General features: G+C 63.3%; 1 long non-coding RNA gene across 1 annotated transcript; it reads left to right on the top strand.

Annotated features, from left to right (window-relative positions):
• Window positions 1-4,891: 4,891 nt before the first annotated feature.
• On the top strand, window positions 4,892-5,883 carry LOC123588883. Its single transcript, XR_006708056.1, has 2 exons — window positions 4,892-5,267; window positions 5,797-5,883. It is a non-coding gene; the product is annotated as an uncharacterized LOC123588883 (long non-coding RNA).
• Window positions 5,884-6,257: the final 374 nt, after the last annotated feature.

Below are 6,257 nucleotides of genomic sequence, written 5' to 3'. Positions count from 1 at the left end.
GTGTGGCGACGGGAGTTGGGAGGGGCTCCAGCTGGGCTCCCTCCGTGTCCCGCGGGAGAAGAGGACCCCCAGATCTGGACCCCGTCCATCTCCAGCACCAGCGGGCACCTGCCCCGTGTCTGGCCCAGAAACTAACGTCCCAGGTCCAGCTGAGCTCGCAGGGTGGCGGGAGGGCCAAGGTGCTCGGGGACCAGGGACTCCGGGCCTCTCCTCACCCTCCCGGGACCTCGGGGGGGGGGCGGTGGCCGCGGCTGCAGCATCACCTCCCTCCCCGACGGGCGCTGTGGGGGCGCCGGCCAGCTCCCCGCACCCCGCTCTCTGCCCTGCTCAGCGGCACACCTGAGACCCCGTGCGGAACACGTGGACAAGGAGGGGGCAGCTAGACAGGCCCCCTCTAGAGAGTTCTAAAGTGAATCAAGAGACAGAGAAACCGGAGAGTGAGTAATGAGACCAAGACAGAGAGATCCCCCCAGAACCCCCAGCTGCCCAGGACCCCCACCTTCCTGGGGCTCCTTCCCTTGCCTCCTTGGTTCCCCACATCTACACGGGACCTCCACCTCCCAAGATTTCTAACCCCCTACCCACTAAGAAGCCCAAATCTTGCCTTCCCAGGACCAACGTTTTCTAGGATCCCCATCTCCAAACTCCCCAAGACTTGCCCTGTCCCGAGACCCCACCTCCTGAGGACCCCACCTCCACTACCCCACCTCCCCAGACCCCGCCTCCCAGACCCCACCTCCCCAGACCCCGCCTCCCAGACCCCACCTCCCCAGACCCCACCTCCCCAGAACTTACCTCCCCGGAACCCCATCTCCCCAGAACCCCATCTCCCTAGGACCCCTGCTCTCCCAGACCCCCTCCACACACCTCTGTCCTCCCACCCTGGGGCTCCCTGCCTCCCTGGACCCCTCACCCAGCGCACCCTTCCCACCCCTACCGTCAAGGGCGGGACCTGTGGGGCCCTTTCCCTGCAAAGCCCCTATGCCTCCTACCTCCTTTGCTCTGAAATTAAAGGTGATCTCAACCCCCTTCAGGAAGGTTCGGTAGCAAACACCACTTGGCCTTCTTGTCGCTTTGACCAGAGCCCGGAGACTTTGCTTTCCGCACAGGAGGGGAGTGGCCGCAGCAGCTTTCGAGCTCTGGGCACTGGACACGGCCCCGCCCCGGGTCCCCTCTGTCTGCGGCAGGAGAAAGGACACGGGGTTGGGGTCCCAGCGCCTGCTACGCCGGAGAAATGGGGAGCAGAACGGGCCTCTCGGGCGGTCATGGGGCCGGTACCCGCCTGCCTGGGGGAGCCACGACCACGTTCAGCCCTGGGGAAGGAAGATCTGTCCTACACACCCCGCTGTGGCCGTCCTGGGTGTACGTGACCCCCCCGACAGGGGGGTGCAGGGCAGCACCCCACCTCCCCAGCCGCCTGTGGGCCGGGGGCTGGGGCGTCACGAGGCACTTCATTCCTTCAGGCCCATGAGGCTCTTCCCGTGGGGTCTGCAGGCAGCTGGGCGCTAGGAACCGGGAAGGGCCTGCTTGTCCAAGGAGCTTTGCAGGGGAGGGGGGCAGGAGAAGGGGGCTGAGGGGTTCAGGGCGGAGGTTTGGGCTTCCCGAAGGTGGATTTCTATGCTGCTGAGTTTTGCCTCTGAAATTGGCAAAGGCTTTCTTGGTCCCAGGAGACCGGAAGGGAAGGAGGGAAGGGATGGGAGCCAGGCCAGAAAGGGGGGGGAGGGGGGGCGGGGCGCCTGGCCCCGAGGGGCTGAGGGCTCTCTCGGGGCCCAGCTGGCCCGACTCCAGGGGTCCCCTGCGCCCAGGACACCAGGGAGAACCCGGTGATCAGGCCAGCGGCTCGGAGGGCCTCTGCTCCCAGGCTCCTGAGCTGTGAGCTCTGCTCCTCTGAGGGATTTTTCATCAGATGCAAATGATTTCCTGCAGGGGAGGCAGCAAAGCCTCCTTCCACCCGAGCACCCCTGGCCCCAGGTCTCCAACTGCCCCCAGGGCTCTACGGAGCCAGCCCCAGATTGGGGGCCACCCCGGGGCCAGCCCCCACCCGGGGCCCCACCGGGAGGAGGGGTGGTGATGATGGAGGGCAGACAGGGAAGCTGGCCTGAGGTGGGGAAGGGCTTCCTTCCTGATCAGAGCGGGGACAGCCCTCGGCCGCCCCCACCCCGGCCCCGGGGCCCCTCCGTGTGACACCAAGCCCCCCCCATCCCTCACATCCCCGAGGGTCGATTAAGATGTCTGGAGTTGATTAGATTCTGACACTGATGAAATCCAGAGGTAATTAGCAGAGGAAAAAAAGTTTTGATTAGTCCTCAGCATAATTCCCTGCAATTATTCAAAGTTCATGCCTGCAGGGGGTGGAATATCTCCAGGAATATTTATTTATATCGGGATTTTTTTCATCAACTTTGTGAAGCTAGTTAATCACCAGGCCTGAACTTGTTAACTCGGAGGCTTGATGGGGCCGAGCTGGGCCCCCGTCACCCTCGGAAGAGAGAGTGGGGACCCCCCCCCCCCAGCACATGGCTTGGGGCACGACTGCCAGCTTGCTGGGTTTGTTGTCACCATCTCACTCACACGGGGTCTCGGCCATCGGATCCCCGTGCCCAGCTCTGGAGCCACCGTTGCCCCAGCGCACACACAGACCCCACCCGGGCCGTGTGTCCCCCAGGTGGTCAAGGAGACCCTGACCTGTGGCGGAAAGCCCAGGCCAGGCAAGGCTTCGTAGGCCCTGCTGCCGGACTAGAGGTGAAGGGTGACGTCTGAGGCCCTGCCTCCTGCCCTGGGCCCTGGAGCCATCTCGCAGGGCACCGTGGACCTGGAAGACAGATGTTTCAGGAAAGCCCCGGGGCAGGTTCGGGGACATCCTCTGGGGCTCCGGCTGGCCAGCTCACAGCCACATTCAGCGACTGTGAGCTCAGAGTGACGGCTCGGGTACTGGTCCACGTCACTGTTTCCGGAATCACCCGGCTGGGACCTCCCAAAAGGATAATCGTGGAGGAGGTGAAGGAGGGAGGGAGGGAGTCTGGTAACGACCCGGAAACCCAACGTTGAAGGAAAAGGGGTTTGACTGTCAGAAAAGCGCCTCAGCCTCTGATGAAGGGGAATGAGGCCAGGGCCACCCCCCACCCCGCTCCCAGGCAGCCATGGGGCCGCCCCCCGCCCCCCACCCCTCAAGTCCCCGAGCTCAGGCCTTCTCTATGTCCGGTCGCCTCGGGAACCGCAGCACGTGGAAAGCTAACACGGGGTGTCTCAGTCCCATCTGTCTGCAGAGGCCAGAGGGCAGAGCCCCGGGCAGGGCTGGTCCCCTTGGGGAGCTGTGGGCTGGGTGAATCTGGGGTCCTTTCTGCCGCAGAGCCCAGGGTCCACGCGTGTGCCGACCGTGGTTCTAAAAAAGGCCACAACGCCACTTTCCCGCCCAGCCAGGCCTTCCAGAACCCGGCCACTGCCCCGCTGAGAGGCGGAGTCTGTCCCCGCCTGCGTTTGGGGGCATCTGCCACGTGGCATGGCCACGACATGCTCTGTGATTTCTGAGGCTGGGTCACACAGGCCGATACAATTGCCACCTGGCTGTCTCGGGGACACCTGCCGCGGGAACCCCGAGGCCTGTTCTTTGGAAGCCCAGGCCCCGCGGAGAGGCCCACGGGCAGCCCAGCCTGAGTGCGTCCCGGGGAACCTGCCCCATCCCGTGCCTTCCGGCTCGTGCCCAGCCCTGCCCGCGTGGCAGATTCGAGAGCGGAATGAACCATGGTTTCAAGCCACCGAGTCTGGGCCGTCAGCACGTGGACCCCGCTGGCAGCCACCCTCCCCACCCCCCCCCCACCCCCCCCACCGAGCCCGGCCGGAGCGGCTCTGGGGAGGACGCTAGGCCACGACCGCTCCGCCTCCTTTCGGGCAGCAGAGAGACTTCTGTCCTCACTGAGAACTGAGCGCCAGCCCTCCCTCCTCACCCCTGTCAAGGCTGCCTGGGAGACATGGGCCTCAGCGTCAGGTGACTCTCTTTTCGGATTAATTTAGCCCGAACCAGCACGAGCTCTCAGGCAGACGCTGCCAGCTAGGTTCTAATGCTGAGCTTTATTAGCTGGGTGGTTCGGGGAGGGGCATCTGTGACCAGTCTGCCTGGTTAACGCTGCCCTAATCCAGCCAAGAGGGAAGCTTGGAAACTCCCCCTCTTTCCCCGAGAAGGCGGTTCAGCAGCAAAGTGTGGGCTCCTCCGAGAAGGGGGGACCACAACAGAAGGAGGCACCGGGCGCCCCGGCAGGGGCAGTGAGAGGCCTGGCTTGCTGGGTCCAGCGTGGACAGGCCGAGCGAGGCCGCCCTCCCCAGGGGCCTTCTCAGGCCTGGCCCTGCCTGGCCCTCAGAGCCTCAACCTCCCCCAGGCAGGCCTCCCGCCTCCCGGCCTCCCCTAGACGCCTCCCCCAGACAGGCTGGCCGCACAGCAGCACAAAAGGTCAGCGGACGTGGTCTGTTTCCCGCTCCGCCACCAGACCCGGCCCTGAATTGCACAGACGCTCTGGGGGCTGCGTCCTGGGCCGGGTGCTGGTACGCAGAGTGGGGGGGGGGGGGGGGAACACGTGGGGACGTGGCACCTGCAGGCGGATGTCTTGCGGGCCAGGCTTCCCAGACCCTCCGTAACAGGCGTCGCTGCATTTTCGAGTCCTCTGCACACCTTGCTCCTGGCTGACCCAGAAGTGACCCCCTTCATTCTTGGCTCTGGCCTTACTCTTCGGGGCTGGGGTTGGACCTCTCTTCCGGGAGGCCTTCCTGGGCCCCGCCAGCCCCGGAGGCCCAGCTCAGGGCATAACAATGACCACAGTGACTCACAAAGCCCCCCACCTCAGCCCCCTTGCGGGGAAAACGGGAACGTCTCAGGAGCCCATGAGCTAAACGTGTGCAAAACTCTGCCGTAGACAGCAGTTCTTTGGAAATGCCAAAGTGCTTTGAGATCCAGAAAGCACGTCACTAACCACGGCATCCAACCTCCAAGATGGCCTCCAGAGACCCTCCCTGCTGGTATTTACGACCTCATACGGCCTCTTCCGACTCCGAGTGGCCTGGGCGACGACAGGATAGTGTGGAAAAGGCAGAGGGTGACTTCCTAGCGAGGCCACAAGAGGCAGGGACTTCCTCCTTGTGCCCGTGGGCTACCCATCCTGTCATGAAGATGCTCAAGCAGCCCATGGACACGGCCAGGTGAGAGGAGCTGGGGCCCAGCCAGCAGTGGCCGGTACTGATGCGTGGGCCGTCTTGGAGGAGGGGATCCTCTGCCCCAGGTGAGCCTTCAGATGACACAGCCTCCCGAGAGACCCTGAGGGACCACCCAGCTAAGCCACTACCAACTAACTGGCCCCAGAAATTACGTGAGGTAACACACGCCATACTAACTCACTAAACTGTGGGGTGATTTGTTACACGGCCGTAGCTAACTAGCACACAAGCCGATCGCTTTGTAAACCAAAAATAACGCTAATAGCAATGGTGACGTGTCCTTGTAGGAGCCGTGGCTGGGGGCGCCTCCCGTGGGGGCCACCGTGATGGTGTCAGGTGGGGGCTTCCCTATGAACGCAGGGCGCCAGCCCGGGTCTCATGCACCAGCAGCCCCCAAACTTACTTGGATTTCCCATCAGCCGCCTTCCCAGAGCAGGGGCCAGATGAGGGGCTCGGAAGCCCCCTCCCTGCCTCCCCCCCCGATCCAATCATTGCCCCTGTTTGGACAGGAAAAAGGCCCTCACTGGTTTTCCCCAGTCCGCAGCTAATGCCAATAAAGTCTGTGTTCTCACTCAAAAACCCTTTCTTTCTCAGAAAGCTCTGCTCTTGCAAAAGAAATCCTCTGCGCTTTCAGAATATTGCCTCTGCTGTGAGTTTTTAAAAATTCATCCAGAAAGTCAATTGATTTCTTTGTTCTAGCTGTGTCTGCCTCCCCCGCGAGGCAGCTGGGGCCCAGATTCAATGGGCAGAGGCCACAGAGCAACAAGAAAACTGTGGAAAAGATAAAAACGTCTGTTATTAACTCCAAACTCTATGGTGCTCCGGCAGTACCCAGGCTGCTCCGGAGGTCAGGGCCAACCCCAGGAATCCCAGTGCTGGTGGAGCCGGGGCAGACGGGGCTCCTGCCCCCCGCTTCACCTCCAGCTCGGAGGCCACCCTCTGGGCTGTCAGCCCCACCCAGTGACACACTGTGCTCAGCCCAGCTGGGGGCACGGGTGTGGGCTGTAAACAGCCCCCAGGGTATACAGGTGAGGTGGGAGGTCCAGGCAGAGTTC

Source organism: Leopardus geoffroyi, chromosome E3 (genome assembly GCF_018350155.1).
Source record: "Leopardus geoffroyi isolate Oge1 chromosome E3, O.geoffroyi_Oge1_pat1.0, whole genome shotgun sequence".
NCBI lineage: Eukaryota > Metazoa > Chordata > Mammalia > Carnivora > Felidae > Leopardus > Leopardus geoffroyi.
The sequence above is the reverse complement of the archived record's forward strand: the minus strand, read 5'-3'. Positions and strand labels throughout refer to the sequence as shown.